Source organism: Emydura macquarii, unplaced genomic scaffold (genome assembly GCF_026122565.2).
Source record: "Emydura macquarii macquarii isolate MOO-44397 ecotype Brisbane River unplaced genomic scaffold, CSIRO-AGI_Emac_v2 contig_499, whole genome shotgun sequence".
In the NCBI taxonomy this organism is placed as follows: domain Eukaryota; kingdom Metazoa; phylum Chordata; order Testudines; family Chelidae; genus Emydura; species Emydura macquarii.
In genome coordinates, this window is record NW_027130636.1 from 10,517,949 (window position 1) to 10,532,054 (window position 14,106).

The following is a 14,106-nucleotide window of genomic DNA, read 5'->3' on the forward strand; positions in this document are numbered from 1 at the left end:
GGATCGCCTCCACCTCCTCGAACCGTGCCGATGAGACGAGGTGCACCACGAAGAGCTCGATGAGGATGCCTGCCACCTCGGCACTGAAGACTTCGGTGCCGCTTGCCTCTAGGGGAACGGGAGTGGTGTCGCCAGGAGCCTCGTGGTGCCGAACCTGACTCTCAAGACCAGGATCTGCATCATGCCGAGATGAGCAAGCCATTTCGGTGCCAGGCTCCCCACCGGTGACCGGGTCCAGTGCCTCCTGGTTGTGGAAGAACAGCTTGGTACCGGGGACTGGAAGCGCGAACTGTCCTTGTGCCGCGAGGTGGCCCTCGAGTGGCGCCGCCTTGTCCGCACTGCCTCCAGCGCTGGGGACCGACTTCGGTGCTGCGGGGAGGATCGGCTCGATGAGTTAGACTCATTGTTGCTGAGAGGAGAGCCTCCACACTCTACCCTCTGTGACCATCTGGCGGGAGACTCTTCCACCCTTCCTGGGGGTCTCAACCAGCCTTCGGGGGGACCCAGCGCGGGCTTTCCCCGGGACACCAGCCCTCTCTCCCTCGGCAGGGGGGCGGGGGAGGGGCAGCGTACGGAAGGCCATCAGGGCTCTTGACGCTTGACTAGCCTCTGGTGTTGACAGCACCTGCAGGGGCACTCCCCCATTCCCAAGAGTCAGGGGAGGCTCCCTACTTGAAGATGCAGGTTCTGGAGCAAGCTCTACTGGCCATGGCTGGTGCACCCCTCTGCACTCAACCCCGCCCATCCCAATGGTGCAGGGGAGTGTATGCGCTCCGTGCGCTGCCTCTTCTTTTTCTTCTGTACCAGAGAGGCCTCTCTGCGCCGGGTAGACTCCAGTGCTGGTGGTGCGCTCTGCACTGAGGAATACTCGGCGCGGAGGTGGATCGAGGTCACCGGGTGGAGCACCGCTTCCATCAGCATGGCTTCCAGTCTAATGTCCTGATCTTTCTGGGTCCTTGGCTTGAAAGCCTTACGAATTTTGCATTTTTCCTTCCAGTGCTGCTTTCCCAGGCACTTGAGGCAGTGATCGTGAAGGTCACTAAGCGGAAAAGCCTTGCCGCAAGAGGCGCAAGGCTTAAAGCCAGGTAACCCAGGCATGGCCTGGCCACCCTAAGCCCTTGAGGGCTTCTATTCTATTACTAAACTACTCTACTTAACAGTACTTAACTAACTATGCAACAACAACAAAGTTCAACAAGGGGAATGGCACTTGCGAGAAGCAAGAGACGTTCCAGCAACCGTCATGGGCGGAAAGAAGGAACTGAGGGGCCCGTAGGGTCGGCAGTGCCTCATATACCGCGGCATGTGAGTGGGGCTCCAGGGAGCACCAGAGCTGACCATACAGGGTCTGTTGAGGGGAAAAGAGTGCCTGGAACACGTGCATAGTGGCGTGCACTCACCTATATTGGAATGGACATGAGCAATCACTCGAAGTAGAACAACACTTCCCTATTCATTTTCTCCACCATTCATAATTTTAGAGACTTCTATCATTCTCCCCTTAGTCATCTCTTTTCTAAGATGAACAGTCACACTTTTTAATCTCTTCAAATGGAAGCTGTTCCATACCCCCAATCATTTTTATTGCCCTTCTCTATACTTCTCAAAAAAGATATTAGAATCATAAGATGGGGCAACCAAAACTGCACGCAGTATTCAAGCTGTGGGTGTAGCATGGATTTACATAGAAGCATTATGATATTTTCTGTCTTATTAGGTACCCCTTTCCTCATGATTCCCAACTTTTTTGAATGCCGCTGTACACTGAGCAGCTCTTTTCAAACAACTATCCACAATAACTCCAAGATCTCTTCTTGAGTGGTAACAACTAATTTAGACCCCATCATTTTTTATGTCTAGTTGGCATTATGTTTTCCAATGCGCATTACTTTACATTTATGAACCTTGAATTTCATCTGCCATGTTGTTGTCATCCAGTCACCTAATTTTGTGAGATCTCTCTAACTCTTCGCAGTCAGCCTTGGATTTAACTCCAGGACGATGGAGTGTATCCAAAACTATTCTCCCCAAATCGGACATGGATGCATCTTGGAAGAGGAGACTGATCACACCAATTGTGTGTGAAATACCGTGCACTCCTGAATCCATCTTTCAGCTAATCAAATGCTCATGTGGAACAGAAGAGACATGACCAATCTGGGGAAATTTGACTTATTATGGTCATACCCAAAATTCATCATTATTACTTGGATAGTTATATATGGTAATTAGAGATGGAATTTTGATTTGCCCCCCAAAATTCATAATTAGTCCTCTTACATGACTAGCCTTATTGTTAGCCCCTACACTGAGATTTAAAAGCAGTTGTCCACAGCCTATTCTGATACAAAGAGGTTATTGTTGCACAAACAGAACTCCAAAACAAATACTAACAATTTCAGAGAGGTACAGAGACTTAGCTAAACCTCAGTTGCATCTTTTGCAACATTGATTTATAAATGCATCTCGAATTCTTAGATTTTCATGCCATTTGGGGCAACTTTGTTGTCATATAAAAGGTGACTAAAAAATTGAATAGTGATCTTGCCCATACATGAACATTTGTGTCAAAACACTAAGGAAATATTAATACTGAAAACATATATAGCACTTCTCATCCAATCAATCACAAAGCAGGGAGTGTTTATCTGAACTACATACTATATTATTCTGTGAGAAGATCTATCACTCAGATTTTATTTTAGAGTTTATTTTTATTATTTTTATGTATGCTATATCAATTCTGAAGGACATATGCTACTGCCTCATGTTTAAATTTAAATCTGTACATAAGCACATATTGTAATATATGGCCATTTCTTGTAACATCTTTTGGAAATCTTACTATATTAAGTTTATATATCTTTGTGGGCCATGGATTGTATGTAACTCCATGGAGGAGGAGGACCACCACAGACCTCCAGGAACTAAGAACAGTGGGGGGGGGGGAAGGGGGGGGCGTAATTAGGCAAATTCACTTAGATTGTAACACTTCCAGAGAGATACCACCACCTGAAGAGGTTCACATATACTGGTTCAAACTAAATTCTCCAGAGACCAACAGACAGAGAAAGGACTTTTGGATAAACACCCAGAGTTTAAACTAACTCAGGGCCTTCATTCTGATCCAGCATACAGACAGGACATTCTGTTCAAGAGGGCCCCCCTGTCTTTCCTGGGAAGGTTTGAAAGATTGATTCCTACCAGAGCCCCCATCTCTGGTAAGCTTTTTAGTATTCGTATAGGTTCTTTTATTGTTTTTAATATGTTTTCTCTGGAAAGCTTTCACTTTAAGATTAAGTGTGCTTGCTTAGAAAGAGCTATGTAGTAATTTATAACTGTGGGCAATTCCACTATTTATAGCCTCTGGAGAGAAAGCAAAGTGCATATGCTGGCCTGTTTAGGCAGTCTGCTTTGCTAGGAATAGCTCAATGTAAGACAAGGAACTGGCAGTCTGGATTAACCCTGATCACAAGAGGCAGACACGTGGATCTCTGCCCAAGAGAGGTGAGGGCTGAGGAGACGGAGGCCTAGAGTGGATGCCCTTGGTGGACCACAGAGAGGAACAGAGGTGCAGTTGTCCTGAACTGTGACACACATCAATATTTGATTGTCTTTTATAGGTTATATGATATTTGCATAAAAAAATTAATAAAAAAGACTTCAAAAAAAGATTAATAAAGTAAGAATCAGTTTTAGGATAAGCATTCAAAGGAGACATTCTCTTTAATGCCTTCAGTGTCGATTTCTCAACTCATTGGTTTAGAAAGTCCAATTACAAATCTGCATATTGTTACCAGTAAACTGATGGCTGTGTGTGGAGGCTACAGATGTGAAGGCCTTTACTCTCCCTTTCCCTATTCCTGGCAGGCGGAGTTCTTAAGAGAGCTAAAAATATACTCCAGCAACTGCACCTTCTCTATTAGATTATGTTAGAGTAACTTCTCCAACAAGAAAGACCATACTACTATTCAGATCAATGTCATGTATGAGTCAGCACTACAAATCTTCTTTACAGATATTAAAAAAAACCCACCCTAACTCCTAGGTGTATTGTTTCCCATTCCCTCTCACACAAGAGTTGTATCAATAAGCAATGGTATTAAAGCAGTGTCAACAACAGGGAAACAGGGAGCTGGAGCAAGGGAAATCCTACTTTTTAAGAATCTCTCCCGCACTGACATCAGTGGACCCTGCGTCTTTTATAGCACCATGAATGAAACAAAGGAATGCAAGAAAAAAGATGCTCTCTTGTGTTCAAGGCACTGGACTGAGACCCAGGCTCTATCTCTGGCATATACTTTATACATCATGTTGAATGAGACTATCCTAATGTATATATCAAAGGGGCCATCAGGGTTCCCAGGCAATCTTAATTTTGACATTTCTTAACATTTAGCACTTGGCTTCACAGAGCTAAATCTTTTTCTTACATATAAAAAAACCTAAGCCTATGAATATCTCTTCATTAAGAAAAATGCAGCCCAACTCCCAAACTATGGATCATTTGTTAAGATGTACTGAATAATTTGATCTATCCACAATTTTTTTCTGCACCTTAGGAAACCACTGTGGCAATTTTTAGGCATCAGCCCCAACACTATTTTCTCTAGATTAACCTTGACTTACTTCACAGGAAACATGACCCAAATCTGTTCTCCTTGCTTTTTAGTACAATAGAATAGTAATTTTGTAATACCTAAACTATTAATAGCTAGATTTTTGTATAACAATGAATACTGACTAGGAACAACAGATAAGACACAAAGTGACTTCAGAAGATACCACACAAATGTAGCAAGATGAGGCAGTAGTATAATATTGTGCATCCCTCATCCATGTTGTTACCAAAACAGGAAAGCATCAAAGGTCTGTACATGAGGAGTCAGCAATCCAAAGGGATTCTCAGCTGGAACAATACGTAATGAAATACCAAATGGGGTGGTTATAAGTGATAACTACCGATACAAATTGGGTCACTTTATTTTAGACTATGCTGGTGACCATGACTCAAACATCTACATACAATCTGGAACCAACTGGATTATCAGGATGGATTTGGGTTCTATTATATTTAAGAAACTTAGGTGAAGTTTGAAAAACAAAAAATAAATAAATGAATCTCTAAGTGAACCTGCAGAAGCTAGTGTGTTGCTAGTTCTATGAGCAAACCATGCACGATTCACACTTCCTATCCAGTGTTCTGTCCCATGTTGCCAAGAAGTGGAACATATGTATCATTAGGGAAAGCTGTAGTTTCTGAATAAGAATTACAGCTTCAAATTCAATATCAGATGCAGGCAGAGCTTTTAAAATGACCAACAGGTTTTAAGTACATAGCAATCATGTCTGCTCCAGACCACGTCCTGTTCACAACCACACACAAAGACAGCTTGGGATCTTAGACAGAAGCAGCAGCTATCCCAGACCATACTACAATTGCCAATGAGATAGCAGTGTCCTCTCCAATGATCTTATAAAAAGATTACGCTGATTCTTTTGTACTCTTACATGTAAATCATTTGACCCCTGTAGTATTTTGTATAACACTAATGTACCACTGACACTCAGTCAAGATTTAAAAAAAATAAATAAATAAATACAAAAACAGCTAAACTACTGAAAACAAATACTTTTTAAAGAAAGACTTCAAAGTGATACTTACACTTCAGAGATGTGCTTGCTCCTTGAGTTTCACTGGACACTAAACATATTTTTGTTAAGCATTGTTTCCTTGTAATCACTACTGTTTTCCTGGAAGACTGTGTGAGATGACCCAAAGTGACCTTAAAAACCAAAGCCAAAACAAAAAAAGCTGAGTAATTTCTTGACAGAAATTAAACAAATGAAAATTTAAACAATTTGTTATAATTTTATGTGCTTCATAAATTCTCAATGAAAAAATACCACAAGTTAACCAAAACATTTCCGTTCTTTTCACATACTATACTAGAATAATAACGTCACATCATCTAATTAGTAATTAACCTTCTATCCTCAAACTACTCATCACTAGAAAAGGTGGCATAAAACACCTGAAAATGTTCCTGTAAGTGTTCCATGCTTCCTAAGAGTGTATGTACTGTAAACATGAAGAAATGTATTTAGACAGACAAAAGAACATACAGAAAGATTTACCAGATAACAACCCACCAGGCATGGTAGGTTGGGTTATTTTGTCTTTTGCTTTTAAAGAGTTCCATAAACCAACACTATTACTTCTGGGGGAATTCTGCACCACTGTACAATGCAAAATTTGTGCAGAATTAATGTTCTGTGCAGAATTTCATGTTTTCCCTGCAAAGCTGCTGTCCGCCACTGGGGGCTCTTCAGCTCGCAGTGAGCCAAGCACCTGGAGGCTCTGCATGCTCAGGCTGCAGGACTTGATCCTCATCCGTCTGGGGACAGGAGCAGGGCTGGGAGATCCAGCTCTGGCAAAAGGGTGAGGAAGAGCAGGCCGCACCTTGTCCCCCCGACGGGACAAAGCTGCGCACAGCAGAGTATGTGGCTGGATTCTGGGGGGTGAGGAAAGTGTCTGGGCCTGGGGGGCCATCACCCCCACCTGGAACTGGGTTGTCATAGGGGTTTCTTTAACTCTGTATCCTGAGAGAATCGTTTTTGTTGTCTGCATTGTTGACATACTTGCTGACAGGTTGTGACATCCTGTGTCTGAAACCACCCCCCCAAAAGATCCATATTTACCGATGCCATATAATTATATGTTCTGTACAAAGCACGCCTGTTTGGTATTATTTTAAAAGTCTTGAGCTGCTAAACATTAATATCCTGTTGGATTGTATGTGCTACCATAGCATGTGAAGTATTGTAAATGTTGCTAGAACATGTTGCAAGGTGGGAAACTCCCACAAACAGCCTTTCAGGCACAACAATGGAGTGGCCAGACAGCATCAATGGCGCTCTCATACCCATTCAAGAAAAAATTCCACTAACAGGAATTGTTTACAGTGAAGGCTTCGCTATAGGAAGTACGTTCGCAATGAGTTGGACTGACGAATGAGGACAACCCCACAGGTCAAAAGCCCGATTTTTTCTAGCAAGCTGAAACGGATTATAAAAGGGGGAACGTGACATCACTTGGCTTCTCTCTCTCTCCCCAACTCAACACTTGAAGGAGCATCTGGAAGACAAAGAACTTTGGACTGGAGGAGAGGTTGTCCCAGGTGGGGAAAGCAGACTCTGCATGTGAACTGAGGATTGGTAGCCTGCATGTAACATCTCTCAGGGTCAGATAATATTTAAGATTCAAATCCTGTTAGTGTGTAGAATTAGATTGCGATCTTATGTTTATTTCATTTGGTGACTACTTTTAATTTCTTTACACTTGCCACTTACAATCACTTAAAATCTATTTTCCTGTAGCCAATAGACTTGTTTAATGTTTTATCTCAACCGGTGTGGTCTCAAATTAGAGCATCTAGAAATTTTAGCTCAGTAACAAAAGCTGTTGCATGTCTTCTCCACATGAGAGGAGAGCAGACTTATTAATATAATTAATATAATATAATATAATTTTGAGGATAGACTTCTTTTGGTGCAGTTCTTACAAACTGTGGGGGATAATTGGCTGGTACCTCTCTATTGTTCGTTCGTGAATGGGTAGGCAAGGCACTTATAACTCAGTGAGATGTGTGTCTGCCTGTAGATAGCTGTATCAGTATAGCTTGCTGACAGCATCGGAGTGCGAGAGGCAATCCAGGTAACATTCATGTGATCTAGCTGGATGTGGTGGTCTGCATGCCATTGGGGTAGGTGATAACAGCACCTGGAGGGGCTTGCTGTTTGTCACTATCAAAGCATTGTGAGGGATAGCCCAGGCTGGAGAGTGAAGAGGGAATGGCATTCCCACAGTTTTCAGGTTGCACCCTGGGGCACCCCATCACACAGGTATTTTGAAATAAATTACCAAAATAATTGAAACTGATGTGATTATATTGTGTTATTTTGACAAACAAATTTGCTGAATGTTAAGATATTGTGAGCAGAATTTTTAGATGCAGAATTCCCCCAGAAACACACCATGGATTAGATCATCATAGAATCATAAAAATATAGGGCTAGAAGGGACCTTGAGAGGCAAAGACCTACACTAAAGCAGAACCAAGTACACATAGAACATACCTGACAGATGTTTGTCTTGACAGGGATTCCACACCCTCCCTTGGAAGTCTATTCTAGGGCTCAACTATCTTCATAGGGAGAAAGTTTTTCCTAATATCTAAACTCATATTTAATATCAGTGTGCAGCAGCAGCAGTCAGAGAAGCTGACAATGTTAGGAACCCTGAAGAAAGGGATAGATGATAAGACAGAAAATATAATGCCACTATATAAACCCATGGTATGCTCACACTTTCAATACTGCGTGCAGTTCTGGTCACCCCATTTCAAAAAAGATACATAAGAATTGGAAAACATTCAAAGAAGGGCAACAAATTTTTTTAGGGGTATGGAACAGCTTTCACATGAAAAGAAATTTAAAAGACTGCAACTGTTCAGCTTGGAAAAAAATGACTAAGGGGGCACTAAGGGGGGATATGGTAGATGTCTATGAAATCATGAATGGTGCAGAGGCAGTGAAAAAAAGCGTTATTTACTCCTTTCATAACACACAAAAACCAAGAGTCACAACATGAAATTGCTAGGTAGCAGGTTTAAAACAAAGAAAAGGAAATGGTTCACACAACACAGTCAACCTGTGCAATTCATTGCCAGGGGATGTTGTGAAGGCCAAAACTAAGGGGGTTCAAAAAAGAACAAAATAAGTTCATAGAGAATAGGTCCCTCAACAGTTATTAGCCAAGATTGTAAGGGATACAACCTCATGTTCCGAGAGTCCTTAGCCTCTGATTGCCAGAAACCCGAAGTGGACGATGATTTCCTGGTCAGTTCATTGCCACTGAAACACATGGCATTGGCCACTATTGGAAGACAGGATACTGGGCTAGATGGACCATTGGTCCGACCGGGTATAGCCCTTCTTATGTTCTTAACCTAAATCTCCCTTGCTGCAAATTATGCGGATGACTTCTTGTCGTGCCCTCAGTGGAAATGGAGAACTAATCATTGTCCTCTTTATAAACACTCTTTAACATGTCTGAAGACTTATCAGGTCCTCTGCCTCAATCTTATTTTCTCAAGACTAAACAAGCCCAGGGATTTTTTTTGTTTTGTTTTACACTTTTCTCATAGGTCAGGTTGTACTAAACATTTTATCATTTTTGCTGTTCTCCTCTGAACTCTTGCCAATTTGTCCACATCTTTTTGAAAGTGTAGTGCCCAGACCAGGACACACTACTCCAGCTGAGGTCTCACCAGTGCCAAGTAAAGCAGGACAGTTATTTCCCGTGTCTTGCATACAACACTTCTGTTAATATTAGCCATTTTGCAACTACACAATACTGCTGTCTCACATTCAATTTGTGATCCACTATAAAAGGATCTGGAGGTTCAGTAATACTACTGCCTAGCCAGTTTTTCCCTATTGTGTGGTTGTGCATTTGACATTTCCTTCCTAAGTGCAGTACTTTGCAATTGTCTGTATGGATTTTCATCTTGTTGAATTCAGACCAATTCTCCAATTTGTCAATGGCCTTTTGGATTCTAATCTAATACTCCAAAGTGCTCACAACCCCTCCCAGTTTGGTGTCATCTGCAGATCTTATAAGCATATATTCCATGCCATCATCTAAGCCATTAATCAAAACACTGGAATTAAGACAGACCCCATGAGACCCCACTAGACAAATCCTCCCAGTTTCACAGCAAACCATTGATAACTACTCTTTGAATGTGTTTTTTTAACCAGTTGTATAGCCACCTTACAGTCATTTCATCTAGACCACATTTTCCTAGTTTATTTATGAGAATTTCACGTGGGACAATGTCAAAAACCTTACTAAAATTCTGATAACACTGCGTCTACTGCTTCCCCCAATCCACCGGGCCAGTAACCTTGTCAAAGGAAATTAAGAACAAATCATGCCTAACCAACCTGACAAATTCATGTTTGCTATTATTTATAACCCTAATATCCTTTACATGCTTGCTAACTTTTATTTAATAATTTATTCCAGTATTGTTCAGTATCAAAATTAGGCTGACTGATCCGTAATTCCCTGGGACCTCTTTGTTCCCTTTTTTAAACGGTAGAAAGTAGGTTTGCCTTTTCCAGTGCTCTGGGACCTCACCACTATTCCATGAATTCTCAAAGATAATCACTAATGGTTCTGAGGTAGTTTCACAGCTTGTTCCTTGAGTACACTAAAATTAATTTAATGAGTCTCCACTCACTTGAATACATCTAACTTATCTTAATATTCTTTACCCTGTTTCTTTCCCTATTCTGGCTTGTGTTCTTTCCCCCTTGTTAATATTAATTGTGTTAAGCATCTGGTCACCATTAACCTTTTTAGCGAAAACTGAAACAAATACGCATTAAACACCTCAGATTTTTGGTGTCATCATTATCAGCTCTCTTTCACGCTAAAGTAGAGGACCTACTCTTTTCCTTCATCTTTCTCTTGCTCCTAATATACTTATAGAAACCTCTTCTTGTTGCACCTAGCCAGGGACATAAAGGGTGACTTATTTTCCACCTTAGCCTTTCTGATTTTATCCCTATAAACTTATGCTATTCTTTTATTTTCATCCTTATAAATTCATCCATATTTCCACTTCTTTAAGATTTTCAGATAATTAATTAAAGAGCTCCTTATGGAGTCATATTGGCCTCTTACTATTCCTCTTATCTTTCCTTCAGAGGGGGATAGGTTGCTGCTGTGCCTTTAAATATTATCTCTGAGAAAATGCCAGCTCTCCGAGCTCCTTTTTCGCTTAGATTTTCTTCCCATAGGGACCTTACCTAACAGTTCTCAGAGTTTGTTAAAGTCTTCTTTTTTGAATCCATTGTATTTATTGTGCAGCTTTCACTCCTTCCTTTCCTGAGAAATCATGAAACCTATCATTTCAAGATCATTTTCACACAAATTGTCTTCAGCTTTCAGATTTCACAACCAATTCCTCCCTGTTAGTCAGAATCAAGTCTAAAATAGCTGTCCTCCTGGTTACTTCCTCACCTTCTGAAACAAGAAATTGTCCACAATATATTCCAAGAACTCACTCAATGTTTTGTAAGTTTGCTGTATTACTTCACTAATACATGTCTGGGTAGTTAAAATCCTCCATTACTACCAACTCTTGGTATTGGATATTTCTAAAATTAGTTTAGGAAATGCCCCATCCACCTCATCATCCTCCTCTTAATTTGATGATCTACAACAGACCTCTACCATGACATCACCCGTTTTCCCCTCCCCATTTATCTTCACCTGAAGACTTTCAACTGGGTCGATCTCTGAGCACCTTCTAGACTTCAGAACAAGTGCATATATTCTTGATGTTCAATGCAACACCTCTTTTTTCCCCCCTGCCTGTCTTTCCTGAACAAGCTATTCCCCACTATAACAATATTCCAAACATAAGATTTATTCCACCATCATGATGCCAATTAAGTCATAATTTAGCTTACACACTAATACTTCCAGTTCTTCCTGTTTATTCCCCATATTCCCTGTATTTGTGTACAGACATCTAAGATGTTGAACAGATTCCCCCAGTTTTCCCTTTTGTTGCTCCTATAACCCTACTGTAATTTTCCATTTCCTCCCAACCTCCCCATGTGGACACACAAGAGAGTGAGCATAAGGCGCACTCTCTCTGATATATCCATACCACAGCTTTCAGAGTAGCAGGGCAAACAAGTTCTGCAGAACTGCTACTCCCACCCACCTTATTGGGTGGAATAGTGTGGGATCTGGGCAGTCATGGCTCCAACCCCAACACACCAGCTTGCATAGCTGCACCAGCATGCTAAATTAAATAAATTAAGAGGACATTTGAGAAAAACTCTTGAGAGAAGGTAACTAATCTATATTTAACACAGCTTTTAAAAAAATTGTATGATATGAACCCAGATCATTCTCTCCCATTGTAAAACACAAAGGGAGGGGCTCAGAGAAAGAATCTCTGTGATAGTCCTGATTATCAGAGCCGTATGCATACAGAGGTCCTGTAGCTCCACCACAGCGCTGGCTTTGAAGCCCCTATTTCCAGCACAGCCCTACCCATCCCTGTCCTCCAGCCTGCCTAATCACCTCTCACCTCCCTCCGACCCACAGATTCTATTCAGCATCTTCTGAGGCAGTGGGGGAGCGAGAATGGGGGGAAAGGGGGAAGGTTCTATGAAAGTGAGTACTCCCTTCAGTGAAGTGGAGAGAGCTATAAGCAGAGGAAGGCTTATGTGATATCTGATATGCTTTTCCTTGCTCTTCTTCTGTTTCTCTTTGCCTGCCTATCATTTTGAAGAGCGGAGAGCTGTGTGGGTGAAGCCAAGGTTATCATGATCCCTGAGAAGTAGTGAGACAGAGTCAGAGACTTCAGGTATGCTCTGTTGTGGGGAAGACTGCCCATCCTGATATCAAGGAGGAACAGCTCTGAATTACTATATTGTCCTAGCAGAGGAAAAAAACCAGGGTGGATTGATTTTAAATCAAAGCAATTTAAATCACTTACTTTAAACATGATTTAAATCAATAGGCAAGAAACCTCTATGTAAATAATCAATTTGCATTTATATTTTTAGTTATTTTTAGAGCTCTGCACATTACAAAATTTGTATCCACATCCATCCAATCCACGAGCCACGGATATAAAGCGGATAGCCACAGATCTGCAGGGCTCTAGATATAAAATTTTGATCCATATCCATCCGTAATCTGCAAAAATGGTCCATGGATATAAAACAGATATCCACAGATCTGCAGGGCTCTAGATATAAAATTTTGATCCATATCCATCCGTGATCTGCAAAAATGGTCCATGGATATAAAACAGATATCCACAGATTTGCAGGGCTCTTGTTATTTTACTAAAGAAAGGTTGACTCTCATTGGCTGGCAACCATTAAAACATGTTGAGTTGCAATTAAATATAGCCTTTACACTAAATTTAGTGCTTCTTATGCTAACCTGTGAGATAGTATGTCTATACATATTTATTTAAGCCATTATCTAGCTTTACTAACATTTATATAGATTGTTAATTTTCACATTTTTATTATATTAGAAAATGGTGAATGATGCAGTTCTTATTTATTACATGATTAATTTTTATGTGCAATGTGTGTCAAACTATTTGGGTGGAAATTCAATTAAAATGCATAAAAGACTATTTAATATTTTTATTAAATAAACCTACCTTAAAGATGCTGGATGCATAAGAAAAAAGTTTATCAAAACATGTTTTGCATTTAACGCTAACTGAAGTATCTGTAGTTAGTGAACTGAACTGATTATTTCTGGTCACCATGTAAGATTTTAGAACTAGTAGCCCTCATCTCACACTTAGCTTTCATTCATAAATTGCAAAAGGAAAAACAAGCTTTCCTGCGTTTTCAATACCCAGTTGGTTTCTTAACTGTGAACAAACCAGTCAGTGGGCTGAACGAGCAAAAAATACTCCTCTGCACCTGCAGAAGAGTTCACTGCTGTCTAAAGCTGGTTTAGAACTTCAGCAAATCCTGGTTCCAGGTATTTAGCCAGAGACTTCCAACAGTTCAGTGGCTTGACTTTCTTAAAACTCAGCAGTAAACATATACTGCTTAGTATTATTTTTGTATTTAATTTAAATGATTTTAATAGATTATAAAACATTTAGGCCTTACCTTAAGTTGTCAATTTCAAATTAAATTTAAATTTAAAGAAGTGATTTAAATAAAAGAACCTGATTTTTTAAATTAAAAAAAGTTATCCACCCTAAAGACAACTGACTATTGAAGATTTGGGATAGATGTCCTAGGCATGAGAAAGACTGTTGAGTCATTTAAATTACATATAAAAAAGTTTCATGATGTGTAAGTCCATTTTACAAAATTAACAGCTTTTTTGAGCTCTGACAGCTCAAGTTTTTTAAAATTTGCTTTTTATTTATACATAATTACATTTGCACCTAACAGTTAAAGGAACAAACTCAAAGAAAAAAAGCATAAGATAACTAGAGGGTTTCTAAATGACTTTAGTGTTGAATAAGA

The 14,106-nt window shown here is 40.5% G+C and overlaps 1 protein-coding gene across 6 annotated transcripts in view; it reads right to left on the reverse strand.

Moving 5' to 3' along the window:
• PIK3CB (phosphatidylinositol-4,5-bisphosphate 3-kinase catalytic subunit beta) overlaps nucleotides 1-14,106 on the reverse strand; it is a 317,999-nt gene that overhangs the window by 113,664 nt on the left and 190,229 nt on the right. For all 6 annotated transcript variants that reach the window (XM_067538936.1, XM_067538931.1, XM_067538934.1 and 3 more), the window contains one exon: nucleotides 5,666-5,786. The gene's annotated coding sequence lies outside the window, so the exon portion shown is untranslated. The remainder of the gene's footprint in view (nucleotides 1-5,665; nucleotides 5,787-14,106) is intronic.